General features: G+C 40.7%; 1 protein-coding gene across 9 annotated transcripts in view; it reads right to left on the bottom strand.

The window, feature by feature from the left end:
* dpr12 (defective proboscis extension response 12) overlaps positions 1 to 17,379 on the bottom strand; it is a 348,744-nt gene that overhangs the window by 254,530 nt on the left and 76,835 nt on the right. For 7 of the 9 annotated variants that reach the window (XM_070998459.1, XM_070998458.1, XM_070998454.1 and 4 more), the window contains exon 2: positions 11,126 to 11,843. The exons of 1 other annotated variant lie outside the window; for it this stretch is intronic. The gene's annotated coding sequence lies outside the window, so the exon portion shown is untranslated. The remainder of the gene's footprint in view (positions 1 to 11,125; positions 11,844 to 17,379) is intronic. One more of the 9 variants, XM_070998452.1, reaches the window with a different exon arrangement.

Below are 17,379 nucleotides of genomic sequence, written 5' to 3' on the forward strand. Positions count from 1 at the left end.
ACAGAAAACAAGCGGACATGTGAAGTAACAGCAACTCACTTCAGTCATGTATTCCAATACAAGTCTTGTTATTATTGCCTAGATCCTAGGGATCTATCATACCGAAAGAAAATTCGATGAACTTAGTTGTATTTACTCTATTGTTTCTAAAAAGGTAAAATTTCTGCTATTCTTATTGTACATGCAGGTGTTATCGCATGCTGATGCATATTTATGTTTTAAGCAAGCTGATTGTACTAGTAACTGCTGTTTGCGGTCGATGTTCCGGTCGTGAGCCAAAATAAATTGAATGTCCTATCAAACAACCCTTTAACTAACGCACTCGCTGCTGTATACAAAAAAGCTATCCACTGTTCTTCAAGGGTTTCTAAAAAAAATCTGATCACCATCAGCATCAGGCCTTGGGGTGCCATTCGTTTAATTTCAGCTTGCCAAACTGCCAAATTTTTACTAGTGACGAGCCACACTTACTAGTGACATGCCCCACGTTGTTGAGCGCCAATATTTGTAATGGTGGGTGTGGGGCCCACCAAAAAATCTGATCACCATCAGCATCAGGCCTTGGGGTGCCATTCGTTTAATTTCAGCTTGCCAAACTGCTAAATTTTTACTAGTGACGAGCCACACTTACTAGTGACATGCCCCACGTTGTTGAGCGCCAATATTTGTAATGGTGGGCGTGGGGCTGCGTTCTAGCGGGTATTTTTCCGAAAAGGTAGTAGTGTAGGCAACGGGCAGCTTCTATTCTAGATCGCGAATCCTATTAGAATTCGTTGTACTTGACCCACCTTGCACTTCCGCTCTATCCAAAATTTGAAAGCCTGCGGGACCCGTCTTAGGGCTAGCGGTCAGTCGGGACGGGGTGAGTTCTTGGCAATCAATCTCTGGACGTCCATCACACTAATATATTACAGAGTCCCTCTATCATAAACGTTTACCTTCGATTCTAACTATTGTTTAACTATTAAATGTATTACTAGGGTGTGGTGTATGTCTACATTCTTTAAAATCACTCTCTGATGTTGTTGAGAGGCTGGCTCTTTACCCTCCTTACCATGGTTGCCATCGCCGAGTTGTGTGCAACCCCTTATACTAATGATACCGAGTTATCTTAACCCATGCTTTCCGCTGTGGAATCCAAGTTTACGAAATCATGTCCAAAATCTTAACATTTCAAATAAAAATACTCATATATTCATTATTCATTACAAAAGTTTATTACGCACCAACGTACTTTGCAGAATTTATTTCTGAGAAAGTGTAATCAATCAATCTGATTTCCTTAACAGGATACAAGCTACCGAACCTTGTTGTAAACATACGATTATAGATCTAGTTTCCGTGTCAAACTCACATTCGGATGGAGGACTGGTTTCAAATAAATTCACTTTATAAGCATAGCCTTTACTACGAGTCTATGCTGACTGAGTATGGAAAGTTGTGTTACAAAATATATACGCACAATATGGGAATAACAATATTTAAGATTTGGTTTCACTCGCCCATTCCTTTTTGCAGTGTTGAAAGGCCATTCCACGATGCTGTAGGGAGTTTAAATTATTGCATTCCTTTGTGCGTGACTTTCTAGGCTAAACTAACTTCATTCTCGTTCGAAATCTAGTTGTTTACTTCATGGTTCTTATGTCTTTAAATCTGTTACGTTACATTGCTTAAGAATTATTCTTGCTAAACTAAATACATTATTCTACAAATTGATCAGCCATCGCAGGACTGCGTTTGGTTATATAACAAAGGTGTTCGTACCCAAAGGTACTCAACATGACCACACCCAACAAATCAAGCAGTAGCCAAGTTGGGAACAGTACCAGGCGCTCAGTAGCACTCACTGTAGATGAGAAGTGCTTATCAGCATATTATTTGTCTCACTAACTCACCGTCTCACCGACTCAACGGCGCACTGACCCGCCAATGCAGTCAGCATATGTTGCAGTGTCAGTACCAGGCGCTCAGTAGCACCCACTGCATATGAGAATTGCTGATCAGCATATTATATGTCTCACTAATTATCCTTCTCACCGGCTCAACGGTACACTGACGCGCCAATGCAGTCAGCACATGTTGCAGTTTTAGCCGAGCCAACTGCACCATAATCATAATTCCCTGACCTACTTTAGAATATAGCTTATTTCACTAATCATTACACTAAGCTTCCGTGTTCCAAGTAGTATATAAGCAGGAATCAAATGAAGAATAAATCAGTTATCAAGACACATCTTAACTCCGCGGTTCTACTTCCTACATCTGGGAATAGGGCTCGTAATACACTATCTCAACTAGTAGCTAACCACGATAGCTCACCCTTAGCGCAGCTCCAGCATCGCCTGTGGTCCGGCATCGCAGTAACCATCGTTACCATTGCCGCGACGCGATCGTCCTGCCATTAAAGCGTCCCCGTGCCAGCGACAAGTGCTCATTACCCCCTTGTCCCGCGGTGTGACCCGGAAGTGTCTACTTCGGTTAGGCACAAACATTGGTGACCCCGACGTGATCCTTTAACAACAAAGGATTACACTCAAGCAACCCCCTTCCCACTAAAGGACTCACAGCTTTATCCAGCTTCACAGGATACGCTTCTTCTTCCAGCGTCACAGGAACTTCAGCTTAATCCAGCTTCACAGGATACGCTTCTTCTTCCAGCGTCACAGGAACTTCAGCTTAATCCAGCTTCACAGGATACGCTTCGTCTTCCAGCGTCACAGGAACTTCAGCTTAATCCAGCTTCACAGGATACGCTTCGTCTTCCAGCGTCACAGGAACTTCAGCTTAATCCAGCTTCACAGGATACGCTTCTTCTTCCAGCGTCACAGGAACTTCAGCTTAATCCAGCTTCACAGGATACGCTTCGTCTCCCAGCGTCACAGAAACTTCAGCTTAATCCAGCTTCACAGGATACGCTTCGTCTTCCAGCGTCACAGGAACTTCAGCTTAATCCAGCTTCACAGGATTCGCTTCTTCTTCCAGCGTCATAGGAACTTCAGCTTCATCCAGCTTCACAGGATACGCTTCTTCTTCCAGCGTCACAGGAACTTCAGCTTAATCCAGCTTCACAGGATTCGCTTCTTCTTCCAGCGTCACAAAAACTTCAGCTTCATCCAGCTTCACAGGATACGCTTCTTCTTCCAGCGTCACATGAACTTCAGCTTCATCCAGCTTCACAAGATTCTTTGTTTCCAAGACACACAATATGTCTACTTCATTCATTGAGGAAACAAGTCACACAAGAATCGATTTACACAATCGATTACTAGACACCCAAAACGAGCTGCAAGGGAAAATCCAACAGCTCATTAAGAATTATGGCAAGGATTCTGCCGACCGACGCCACCGAGCCGGCTATTATTCCGGTAAGCTAAATCAGTTAAACGATCTCTGGCAGTAGTTTTGCGACCTAGATGAAGAAGTCCAGCAAGCGGCATTACCCACTGGAAGTGAGTACTCTTCACGATTAGTAGCACTTAAAGAGCTGGTCGAAAAATATCAGAATATCTCTCTGGACAACATGCCGACTGGAAGCAGGCTTCCAAAGGCCCCCAGACGAACTTCGACCAACATCAAGGTCACAACAAGAGATCAAGTCAAAGGAAATTCCGCAATTGACACGGTGATCCGACAGTTGCAGAGAAGATGCAACGAATTAGAGTCATCATTGACTTTAGCCTCGAACGCCCCAACTGTCACCCCAGCCCTACAAAGACACCTGGATCTCCATTGGGCGTTACTGAGGCAAGCCCACGACGAATTGGATAGCACACCTGGGGCCGCAGCTCTGGCAGAAGCAGAGCTAGCTCAATTCCACACATTATACGAGGAATACGAAATGAACCTGCTTCGAGAAAACGACGCGCCAATGAGCCTAAACTTGGCACTTCCGCCAATTAGCATTCCGGAGTTCAACGGAGAGTATCTAGACTGGCCACGGTTCCATGATCTCTTTGTGGAATTGGTACATAACAAACCATATTCGGCCAGTCAAAAACTACGCATTCTACAGAGTTCGCTTCGTGGTGAAGCGAGGAACGTCTTGACAGACACCGCCTTCTCACAGGGTGGCTATGACGACACCTGGTTGCGGTTGAAGGCCAGGTACCAGAACGGCAAAATATTAGTATTCGCCGCCATAGCAAAAATTATTGACCATAGGCCTATAGACGGCTCCTCGCGCCAACTAAGGGCCTTACATGACACTATAAAAAACTCAATGAGTACTCTTAAAAACCTCGATATCAGCACAAAATCCTGGGATCCAATCCTGTGTTTTCTTAACAGAAGAAAACTAGACCAGCAGTCTCTAGCTGCTCAGGAAAATTCAGCGGATGCACCAACGGAAATTCCAATGTTAAGGAGTGTACTGATGTTTATTGAGTGGCGCGCTTGCATGCTGGAGACGATAAGCGCCCAACCTACAGCAACACTCTGCCATCAGTCAGTTCACAACGAAGAGGGCTGTAAGATTAGTCACCTAGGACAACATAATCTTAGAGCATGTAGCCGTGTCCAGCAAATGGACCCCAAAACACGGCGCCAACCCATTATTCAAGTAGGAGCATGCACAAATTGTTTGTCTACAGCTCATAAGGTTGAAAACTGTGGATCACCGACCACTTGTCGAGTCTGCCAGCAACGGCATCATTCACTGTTACACCAAGGACCGACTAGCAATCCAGTGGCCGGCGCAGTAACCATTGCAGGCTACGACCACGTAGGAGGATATACTATGCTCGCAACCGCCAAGGTCTCATTACAAGGGCCAAACGGTCAATTACAAACATGTCGCGCTGTAATAGATGGTGGATCACAGGTGAATCTTATCTCAAGGAGAATGGCAGATCTTCTATCTCTTAAAAAAAGGTCACCGATTGAAATATCTGGAATCGGAGGAAAGATATCAACAGCAATTAGATCAACACTAAAGCTCTCATCATGTACATCAGGGTTTGAAAAACTATTAGAGGTATTTATTATGCCCACAGTCATTACAGACCAACCGTCAGTACCGATTACAACCGATCTTAATATTCCCGAGGGACTGCCGTTAGCAGATCCTGACTTTCGGCAACCAGGACCCATTGACCTAACGTTAGGGGCTGAAGTATTTTCTCGTGTAATTACCGGTGAACGTCTTGAACTAGGACCTAATAAACCTTTTGACAAGGCACTAGGCTTGGTTATGTAATCACAGGTTATCTCAATAAGGAAAGCTCATCTGACACGGAAATCAACCCTTTTCTGGTAGAAGGCAGAGGTGATTTTGCAGGACCGAACGCTGCTTATGATCCAACAAAATATAAAAGTCCGATGAATATAGAACCGACTTCTCATCAATTTAAAACCTACAAGAAGGCTGACTTTGGTTCAACATTTCTAAACTTAACCAAGGAAGATCTTAGTTTTGTTGCAGAATGCCCACACACCATAGACGTGCCAAATGATCAAGTTCTACGAGGGCACAATTTCAGTCCCCACGGTAATGTCAATTTTATCGCAAAGGGGAGTGTTAAGCAGCATCAAGATGTGAAGGACCTGAATCAAAAACATGAACCACAGTTGAAGGAACGATCCACCTTGGTCAATGATTTGTTAGGTGCGTCCGATACAATTCGGTCAAGGGCTGACCGACATCACGACTTAATTGAGGGTACCCCTCAATGGGGGGGAGAATGTTCGTACCCAAAGGTACTCAACATGACCACACCCAACAAATCAAGCAGTAGCCAAGTAACAGTACCAAGCGCTCAGTAGCACTCACTGCAGATGAGAAGTGCTTATCAGCATATTATATGTCTCACTAACTCACCGTCTCACCGACTCAACGGCGCACTGACCCGCCAATGCAGTCAGCATATGTTGCAGTGTCAGTACCAGGCGCTCAGTAGCACCCACTGCATATGAGAATTGCTGATCAGCATATTATATGTCTCACTAATTATCCTTCTCACCGGCTCAACGGTACACTGACGCGCCAATGCAGTCAGCACATGTTGCAGTTTTAGCCGAGCCAACTGCACCATAATCATAATTCCCTGACCTACTTTAGAATATAGCTTATTTCACTAATCATTACACTAAGCTTCCGTGTTCCAAGTAGTATATAAGCAGGAATCAAATGAAGAATAAATCAGTTATCAAGACACATCTTAACTCCGCGGTTCTACTTCCTACATCTGGGAATAGGGCTCGTAATACACTATCTCAACTAGTAGCTAACCACGATAGCTCACCCTTAGCGCAGCTCCAGCATCGCCTGTGGTCCGGCATCGCAGTAACCATCGTTACCATTGCCGCGACGCGATCGTCCTGCCATTAAAGCGTCCCCGTGCCAGCGACAAGTGCTCATTACCCCCTTGTCCCGCGGTGTGACCCGGAAGTGTCTACTTCGGTTAGGCAAAAACAAAAGGTTTAATATTACATTAAATTGAATATGAATTCCTTTCGCAACTACAATTGATTTACTCGTGGGAGCGCTATCTAACAAATCTAACAAAATCACACAAAAGAATGCCGATGCAAAAGCCAAATAATGCCGTTGCGTCTCCTAGCATGTGCGCGTTGCTGCCTTTAGATGTCCATAGGTCAAACTTAACCTCACTTCTGCACACGTCCAGTTTAACCTGACTCGGGTCGGCTGCACATGTCGAATCTAACCTCACTGTGGTTTCTAGTGGGTTCTATACTCCGGGACGCTGGCCATTTAATTTTCCGATCGCTTCTCTCTCTATTATGTTTTACAGCTTTCCCATTCTCGCTGCTTTAAGCCTAGAGTCACCACTCGGGCTTCCCAATACGGTCTGTTTTGACGCTAATGTGGAACAAAAACTAAATCAGCAAAACTTTCCTGTAAGGGGCGCGGGGTGCGCGATATGAAAATACTCACAGAGACCAGAAAACTCTCAAGAACTGTTGTTTTCCTTTGTCTTGCAGATCCGTATGGATTGCAATGTTTGGGCGAAATACACGAATGTATATGTAAGCACTTTTACCGTAGGCGGACGTTTACGCAATGCAAGTCAATTATGCACTTTGAGCGCGCATTCGTATACGAAATACACAGGCTCTTTTACCGTAGGCGGACGGATGTATAACTGGAATTACGCTTTTATACGCGTATTCGTAGCAAAACCACGTGCACTTGTACCGTAGGCGGACGGATGCAAACCTTTTGGTTTTCGCTGCAGTTAAATCTAGAACGTCTGTTCTGTTCACTGATCGTTGGAAAGTGACAAGTATTCCCGCAGTCGCGTGGTGTTAGCTTTTTAGCAAATTGGCAAGTCTGGTACGCAGGTCGAAGAGTTGCGTTCCGATATTGGAAGCTTGTTCCAATATTGCTAACTGTCGCATGCTGATTGCTACCGAACTTATATATATAATTTTCGCCCATTACAATTCGTCGGAAAGTATCCGAGACATCCGCGTTCATACTTACGGTTTTTTAAGTTTGTGGGCGGTTTGTGGGCGTTAAAGTGGGCGTGGCAAACTTTTTTTGGATCAATCGATAGGTATTGATCAGAACAATACATTTCAGTTTAAATTTTTATTCTAACTTCAAAACTGTAGGAGCCAAAGTTTTGGGCGGCTTGTGGGCGTTAGAGTGGGCGTTAAAGTGGGCGTAGCACCCTGCTGAAACAAGCTTGCGCTGCTCAAAGGGACCAAAGGGAAATAAAGATTTGCAAGCAGTAAAGCGAGATTTAAATGCGCCACCTACCCCCGATCTCAATGTGAGCGGTAGACAGATTTAAGCGTTATGGGCGTTAGGGTGGGCGTGGCAAATTGGGTCAATCGACAGGTAATAAAGAGAATAATAAAATTCAGTTAAATTTTGTTATCTAGCATGAAAATTCGATAAGACCTTGTAATTCGTACCCGGGGTAAGTTTTATGGAAAAATATATATTTGCACCGCTCTTACTCACTGTTTTGTTTTTGCTGTTGCTTCGCACTTGTTGGGTGTGTTGAAAAAGCGAAGCTAGCTTCAATCTTGACCTTGAATCTATATATAGACACCATTTACTCTGCCCGAACTTCTGCCCAACCTCTGCTGAGAGCCAATTCAATGGTGAGGATCAATTACAAAAACAAAACAGTGAGTAAGAGCGGTGCAGATACCTAATTTCCCATAAAAATCACCTCGGGAACGAATTACAAGGTACCATCAAACATTTTTAAAACTAGGAAAATTATCGAATTTCGCGTGATTGGCATCATTGGCAACGTCTCAAATGAGAGCGGCAGGGCAAATGGTGTCTCTATATAAATTCGTACTCTCAGGAACCTGCATGTTAAATCCCAATAGCATAGCTCTTATAGTTTCCGAGATCTCAGCGTTTATACGGACGGAAGGGCAGACGGACATGGCTAGATCGACTTGGCTAGTGATCCTGATCAAGAATATATATACTTTATGGGGTCGGAAACGCTTCTTTCTACTTGTTACATACTGTCCGACGAATCTAGTATACCCTTTTACTCTACGAGTAACGGTTATAATGACCGAGTGAAATGAACATACGACGTCAAGATTAAACAAGGAAGAACGCTATAGTCGAGTACCTCGACTATCAGATACCCGTTACTCAGCTAAAGGGACCAAAGGGAAATGGAGATATGCAAGCAGCAAAGCAAGATTAAAATGCGCCACCTACCGGCGGTAGACAGATTTAAGCGTTATGGGCGTTAGAGTGGGCGTGGCAATTTTTTTTTAATCAATCGATAGGTACTGACGAACCCAATACAATTCAGCTAAAATTTTTTATCTAGCATGAAAATTCTGGGCGTTTAAGTGGGCGTAGCAAACTTTTTTTTTGGGTCAATCGATAGGTATTGATGAGAACAATACATTTCAGTTAAAATTTTTATTCTAGCATCAAAACTGAAGGAGCCACAGTTTTGGGCGGTTTGTGGGCGTTAGAGTGCGCGTGGCACTCTGCTGAAACAAACTTGCGCTGCGTAAGAAGCTCAGGAATCTGCACGCCAAATCTCAATAGCCTAGCTCCCATAGTTTCCGAGATCTCAGCGAAAATAAAATATAGGCATGGCAGAGTGCCCGCGCATTATTTTTGATGGACGGGCATGAGGGTTACAGGTTCAAAGTCCCGCGCGTGACAAACCTATTTTTATTTTTTATTTGAAAGCTGAAAACTTTATAAATTCAACATAATTATTATGGAAATTATTGATATTATTCTTAAAAATCTTACAGCGTACTCTTATTTTTTTTTACTGCATATAATGCGAGCTCATATTGTGTGTGGCTGATAAGGCAAGAAATCTAAATCAAATGTGTACGATATTTAGGTTTCTGGCCTAGATCACTTCTAGTCATATTAGAACCATTGGCCTTTTAACAAAAAAATTGGACTTCTATCGACAAAAACTCCATAAAACTTCTTCATGTGTGTCCACGTTTGATATCGATTAATCAAAAATCGTCCAAAAACAGTCGTTGTGCCGGAGAAACATGATGCCGAGCGTGCACTGATAATGCAAGATCGAGGCATCCATGGGCCTTTATTCCACCAGCACACATTCGAGATTGCATGAACACCTGACTGCAAAAAAAAGGTTTGTTCTCGTTGGATCTCGCACAATTTGACAATCGCTCTTAAGAGACTCGTGTAGATTGGTGCAAAGAAAAAATGGAATAATACAATCGCGGTGTTTCAAAAGTCGTTTATAAGATCGTGACAGGTGAAGAATCATGGATCTATGCTGATGAGCTCGAAGCAAAACAGCATTCGGCCGTATGGGTCCTCGAAGGCGAGCCAAATCCATTGAAAGATGTTCGTGGAAGATGCATTTCGAAGCAAATGGTCGTCTATTTGTCTTTTGTGTCTTTTTGACCGGCCAAAACATCGAACATATGGGTCATCCGCCGTACAGCCCTGACTTGGCACCCAATTACGTCTTTTTATTTCCTCACATCAAGAGAAAAATGCTCGGTCAACGATTTTCGTTGCCAGAAGATGCTGTTGAAGCGTTTGAAAACCATGTTTTGAAAGTGTCTCAATCGAAGTGGAATAAGTGCTTCGACAATTGGCTTGAGCGCATCCAAAAGTGTAAGATGTATACATTCGAAAATACTTTGAAAAACTATAAAACCATTTTTGATAATATATATTCGTATTGTCATTATTATATATATTCTTGATCAGCATGACTAGACGAGTCGATCTAGCCATGTCCATCTGTCCGTCCGTTTCTACGCAAAACTAGTCTATCAGTTTTAAAGCAATCGGGCTGAAACTTTCCCAAAAGTCTTATTTCTTTTGCAGGTAGTCTATAAGTCGGAACAGGCCGGATCGGACAACTATATCTTATAGCTCCCATAGGAATAATCGGGAAATTCGAATTAAATTTTATCAAAATCGGACGACTATATCATATAGCTGCCATAGGATCGATCGAAAAATTGGTGGGAAAATAATATGAAACAAATTATAGCTTCGGTGTTTTTTAACCTCCTACGCTTGGAAATTACATTTTTTAATTACTTCTGAATTTCGAAATTATTTTATCAAAATCGGACGACTGTATCATATAGCTGCCATTGGAACGATCGGAAAATTGGTGGGAAAATAATATGAAACAAATTATAGCTTCGGTGTTTCTTAACATACAACCTCCTACACTTGGAAATAACATTTTTTAATTAGTTCTGAATTTCGAATATAATTTTATCAAAATCAGACGACTATATCAAAGAGCTGCCATAGGAAGGATCCGAAAATTGGTGGGAAAATAATTTGAAACAAATTATAGCTTCGGTGTTTTTTGACATATTATCTTGTACTATTGGAAATATAACTTCTTGTATTTTTAAATATATAGAATATAGAATATATATAGAGTATAGAAAGTTCGGCTTTGCCAACGTTCTTTATTGTCAATGGCTGCTGCTCTTCATCGCTGTCGCTGCTGACCAAATTTAGATGTCATTGGCCAAAGCATTTAAGTTATTGTTATTGTTGTATGCACTTGGCTGAATTCGGTCATATTTGGAAATTGGCTATTCTGCATTTTCACGATCGCTAATCAAAAGGTGCAATTTAAGCGCAAGTGATTTAGCTCGTGTGAACTTTATTGGGGGCATTGGTTGTGCAATTAATGCTTACTTGTACTTCTGTCAACTTTGGCTAATCTGCATTCCCACGATCGCTAATCAAAAGGTGCAAGCTCAGCGCATGTGGCTTAGGTCGTGTGAACTTTATTGGGGGCATTGGGTGTGCATCGATGCTTACTTCTACTTTGGTCTGGATCTTTATATCATTTTGGGTGTTAACTCTTCCCTCCTTAAACGCGACTGTCCTCAATCGCCAGTAGAGTACAGGTCCGGAATGTGGAGGCTTTTCCTGCGTTTCTGGAATGGAAGCCTATGTACTTTCCGTTGACTTCTGTCTTCGTAGGAGTTCCGTGAGCGACCCTATTATTAGTAGAAGTAGAATGATGGCGGATCCGTAACTAACGGAAGATTCTATAGTTGTTTTGCTTCTTAGTTTTTCCATCGCTTTCGTGTTGTTGATGTTGAGTTCCTTGACCATTTGTAATGATAGAACTTCCTCTAGCTTCGTCTTTTCTCCCATTAGTTGGAATAACGGACGTTCTGGCTCGACCATGTTGATTTCCCTTGACTTGTAAGCAGTTTCGCCAATAGTTATGGTTGAATTACGGTATTGTATTATGAAGAAACCTTGAAGTCGTTCAGCAGTATCGTGCCTGGCAGAATTTCCTCGAAATCCGTTATGTGCTGATTGTTGATCATCTTATGTTCTGGTTTTCGAAGGTTCAGGAGAGCGTTTAAGCAAGTATCATTGCTTAAATCTAGCAAATTTTCTGAAATACAAATTGTCTTATCATTATGGGACTCACAAGGATTTTTAATTGCAAATAATGGTCTCTTATATTCTAACAAATTTGCATAATTTATGTTATTGACTACTTGGGCTTTTTTAATTGCTTTAATTTTTAAAGGTCTACAATTATCTGTTTTAATGGTTGGGAGGCTAATAATATAGGTGAGGTCATTGCCATTTGTGGCTAATTTAACTTTAGCAAATTCCAACAATTCCTCTATGTTAAAAAGAAAGTCGTTTTCTTTTTTAAAGATATCTTCTACTACTGTGGTTTCTGTGCTTGTAAATACAAAATAATTTATTGTGTTCGATTTGGCCCATGTAGTTGCGTATATAATGTTGCTTATGTCTTCTTTTATTAATTGCATTTTATACTTTAAGACATTTGCTTTCTGATTTACGATTTCTTCCGAACTCTGGGTGTCTTTCAATATTGCATGCCACTCATTAGTAAGTTGGTTAATATTTTGATTAATTAATCTGTTAATTACTACCTGTTTATTGTTGTTTTCTAATTGCTCAATTATCTTATTTTTTAAGATCTCGTAGTCGCGGTGGTCTGGTGATCCCGCCAGCCATTTCCATGCGGTACCTATCGCTTCAATTGCCCTCTTTTGTCTTTTTTGAGTTTGATAATAGTAAATCAGTATGAATCTGTTTTAATTCGTAGGAAAGGTAGGGGTGTAATGGATGAGATGAGGTGAGTGAATGAAATGATTCTTCTAAATTCGCAAGAATTTCTTCATAGCTTAGTAAGTTGAAGATGTGGATGATTTTAAATGTTCCGTCTTGCTTAGCCGCTAATCCGGGTTCGAGTGAGATGATTTGTGAGTTGGAATAGTCGAGGACTGTGGTTATCCCCAAGCATTTTGGTAAAAATAGTCTGAAAAATTTTGTTCTTCCCGGGTAATTAAGAATAGGGGTCAGTTGGATTTCTCCTTTTTGGGGTGTCTGTCGTATTTTGATTCTTTACAAGTTTTACAAGCTTGAACTATTGTTAAAATTTTCTTTATTGCTTGTGAAAAAAAAATAATTTTTTAAAATTTTTATTTTTATTCTTTTGCATCTCTATGGGCTCTTGTACAGTTGCGGTCAAAATAAAATCATAATATTATCATTATTTTCTCTAATTCTTCGCCAATCTAATTCATTTTTTCTCTTAAGTAAGTGTAATTATCTGCTCTCTAAGAAGGTGCAGTTAATTTCGGTTCTCATACCTCTTTGTATTTATTTTCGCCTTTATTTGCAATGATCCGCGTGCTTGACTCAGTCAAAATAATAGTAGTGCCAGAGAAATTATCAAGAATAATTTAATTTACTCCATTTTTAACAAGGTTTGTGTTGTTTAACAATACATTTAGGTGTTATTTAATAGTCCCTAGCATTTTTAAATTTATTCTCTAAAATTAGTTCTAGCTACATGGGGCGTGGGAAACACTGTACTGCCGAGAGGCGAGATCTGATTAAAAAAATTGATTTCTGCTGGAAAGACTTATGTCGAAGTGCAAAATATTATTGGCTGCTCTTCTACAATGATTACAAATGCTGTTAAATATGAGCCAGCAAATGAAACGCGTGGTCGACCCAAATTATTGGACAAAAGATCAGTGGATCGCTTAACAAGACAGGCAAGAATAGAGCCTTTCATGTGACTTAAATGTATGTTTGGAAACGGTAAGAAGACGGCTTAGAGATAATAACCTCATTTCAAGAAGTCCAAGAAAAGTGCCCTTACTCACAAAAAAACATGCCGCCAAACGTTTAAAGTTCGCAAGGCAGCACTTGAATTGGCCTTTGGAAAAGTGGAGGAATATTTTGTGGTCGGATGAGTCAAAAATAGTTTTGTTTGGAGGCCGAGGCTCTCGGCAGTTTGTTAGACGACCACCCTTAAGTGCTTTTTCTCCAAAGTATACGCTAAAAACGGTAAAGCATGGTGGTTTATCAATTATGATTTGGGCAAGTTTTTCACACTATGGAGTTGGGCCAATATATTGGGTCAAAACCATCATGGACCGTTACGTATACGTAAATATTTTAAACGACGTGATGCTCCCATATGCCTCCGAGGACATGCCTCTTATTTGGACGTTCCAGCAGGATAACGATCCAAAACATTCAAGTAAACATGCTAGGGAGTGGTTCGCAGCCAACCAAGTAAATGTCATGGAGTGGACCGCACTGTCACCCGATCTCAATTCTATTGAGAATTTATAGTGTGACGTTAAAAGAGCAATCTCAGAAATAAAACCAAGCAATAACTTCCAACTTTGGAAAGCTGTACAAAGGACTTGGAGCTCTATTCCTGTAAAGAGGTGCCAAGACTTGGTTGATTCCATGCATAAGCGCTGTGCAGCTGTTATAGCAAACAAAGGATATGCAACAAAATACTAAAATATAATATAAATATAGATGAATTATATACAGTGCATAATTCAACCCATAAACGTTTTTTTTGGGCCGTGAAAATTTTGAAACTTTTCACTACTATTATTTTGACCGAACAATTTTTTGTAAAAATTCACATTATTATTTTTTTTGGAAAAATCCTTTGAATTATCCCTAGTTGTTGTTTATTATTATTAGCTACTATTAGTTAAGTTTCAATGAAAATTAAAGAAAAAATTGTAAAAACATTTCTAGAGTTATTTTTCGGGGTTACTAAAAAGCCTCTGTGGGCACTATTATTATTTTGACCGCAGCTGTATGTTCGAGTGTAATTATTTCTGAAGTTACGTCGTCCATTTCGTTTTGGGCGAACCTTACTTTCCCATTATTTCTTCGGATGTAATGATTCCGTTTATAAGACTAGGATCAAGTCTGTTAGTTAAAATTGCTATAAGTTTTTCTTCTGTATAAGATTTTTATACCCGTTACTCGTAGAGTAAAAGGGTATACTAAATTCGTCGGAAAGTATGTAACAGGCAGAAGGAAGCTTTTTCGACCCCATAAAGTATATATATTCTTGCTCAGGATCACTAGCCGAGTGGATCTAGCCATGTCCGTCTGTCCGGATGAACGCTGAGATCTCGAAAACTATAAGAGATAGGCTATTGAGATTTGGTGTGCAGACTCCTGAGCTTCTTACGCAGCCTATCCAACGCCCACAAACCGCCCAAAACTGTGGCTCCTACAGTTCTGAAGCTAGAATAAAAATTTTAGCTGAAATGTATTGTTCTCATCAATACCTATCGCCCACTTTAACGCCCACAAACCGCCCACAAACTTCAAAAAATCGTATATATGAACGTGGATATCTCGGAAACTATCAAAGGTAGGGAATTGGGATTTCAGATTTAGATTCCGTAGCCTTGTACGCAGCGCACGTTTGTTACGCGAATATGCCACGCGCAGTCTAACGCCCACAAACCGCCCAAACCTGTAACGCCTATAATTTTCATGCTAGATAAAAAAAAGATTTTAACTGAAATGTATTGGTCTCGTCAATACCTATGGATTGATTCAAAAAAATTTGCCACGCCCACTCTAACGCCCATAACGCTTAAATCTTTCTACCGCCCGTAGGTGGCGCATTTTCATCTCGCTTTGCTGCTTGCATATCTCCATTTCCCTTTGGTCCATTTAGCATAGTAACGGGTATCTGATAGTCGAGGTACTCGACTTCCTTATTGTTTAATAATATGTCTGTGATACGTTGGAAATGGTATTTCAAAGCTATAGGAATCTGTGTCATCTGTCAGTAAATATATCTGATTTTTAAATACATTAATTGGAGCTTCTACCGAAAATATGAGATTGTGTGACGATCTTTCGTCGGTATGGACATATCCTGAGGAACTGATTGAATTAATTTCAGCGGGGGCTCGGGATAACGCATCCGCTACTACATTAGCTCACCAGGCTTGAACCTGATCTCGTGATTATACTCATTATTATACATTATATTATTATAGCTCAGCGCTATGATTATTTACGTTATTTGAAAAAGTCAGGGGTTGGTGATCCATGTATATTATCACCTTCGAATACCCGTAGAGGTAATGTCTTAGGGTTTGCAGAGCTCAAACTATAGCAAGCATCTCTCTTTCATTTATTGGATAGTTATCCTCGGTTTTTGTCAGGGTGCGTGAAATGAACGTTATTGACCTATGATTTTGTTCCAATACCGCGCCTATTGCGTAGCTTGAGGCATCGGTAGTCAGCTGGAATTCTTTTCCAAAATCTGGATATCCGAGGGTAACGTCTCTGGAGACGAGGGTGTTTTTAAGTTTCTCTAATGCTGTACTCGCGCCTTTGCTCAGGTTAATAGCAGTTCTGGTTGACTTGGTCTTAGATATACGGCCTTCTTCGCCTCTTAGAAGGATGGTTATAGGTTTTGCTATTTTTGCATAGTCTTTTATGAACCGCCTATAATAACCTGTCATGCCCAGAAAATAAGGGATATCTTTTAACGTTTTTGGGACCGGAAATTTTGTAATCGCTTTTATTTTATCTATGTTGGTTTTAACTCCATTTTCTGATATTGTATACCTGAAAAAATCTACTTCGTCTTTGAAAAAATGGCATTTCTCTACTTGAACTCGCATGTTTTGTAGGGTTGAAAATACCTCTTTTTTGACCGTGGTGTACTTTATTTTTGCTAAAGACTATGATATCGTCCACATATACATAACAAATTTTCCCTGTTCTCTCAGTTAAACCAAACGGAAGCCTCGTAAATTCATATTTTGCGCCGTTTACTGCGAATGCTGTTTTTTCTAAGTCCGTGTCTTTCAATGGTATTTGGTGAAAACCACTCTTGAGGTCTAATACCGAAAAATTCTTGTTGTCTCCGATTTGGGCAATGATTTCGCCAATTTCAGGGATCGGGTACCGATCTGAGATAGTAGCTTCGTTGAGTTTCCTATAATCGATTACTAATCTGAACTTTTTTTCTTCTGACTGATCGGATTTTTTCGGGACTACCCGGACTGGTGCATTATATGGTGATCTTGAAGGCCTTATAATGCCATCTTTTATCATCTCGTTTATTTGTTTATCTACTTCCTGTTTTAATGATATTGGGTATGGATAGTGTTTTCCGTAAACTGGGAAATCGGACGAAGTTCTGATCTCGCCTACTATTTTAGTTGTGTATGCTAACTTTGTATCGGGATCTGCAAAGAGAGTTTTGTGACTTTGTACGAGGAGATTTATGATTGATTTCTGAGACTCGGTCATATGACTGAGTTGCGGTCCAATTGTATTTACCGATTGTGTTGCTAATTGGTGAATTTTAATTTTTCGTTTATTTCCAAGAATTAATGTATCGTTCTGTACATCTATAATTGCTCCTAGACTTTTCTTTGTGTCATTGCCCAGTATACCGGGGAAGGTTTTTAATGTCTCTAGTAAATAAAATTTCATGGGTGTACCTGAAATGTTGGGGAGCTTAAGTATATATTAAGCATATTGTGTTTTTTTAGTGGTACCTCCATCTGAGCTGACGAAAAAATGTTTCTAATTTTGTTTTGGTTTTGGTACTAATTGGTTTTGAATATAATTTTGATTGAGCCCGT

Source organism: Drosophila suzukii (assembly GCF_043229965.1).
Source record: "Drosophila suzukii chromosome 2 unlocalized genomic scaffold, CBGP_Dsuzu_IsoJpt1.0 scf_2c, whole genome shotgun sequence".
NCBI lineage: Eukaryota > Metazoa > Arthropoda > Insecta > Diptera > Drosophilidae > Drosophila > Drosophila suzukii.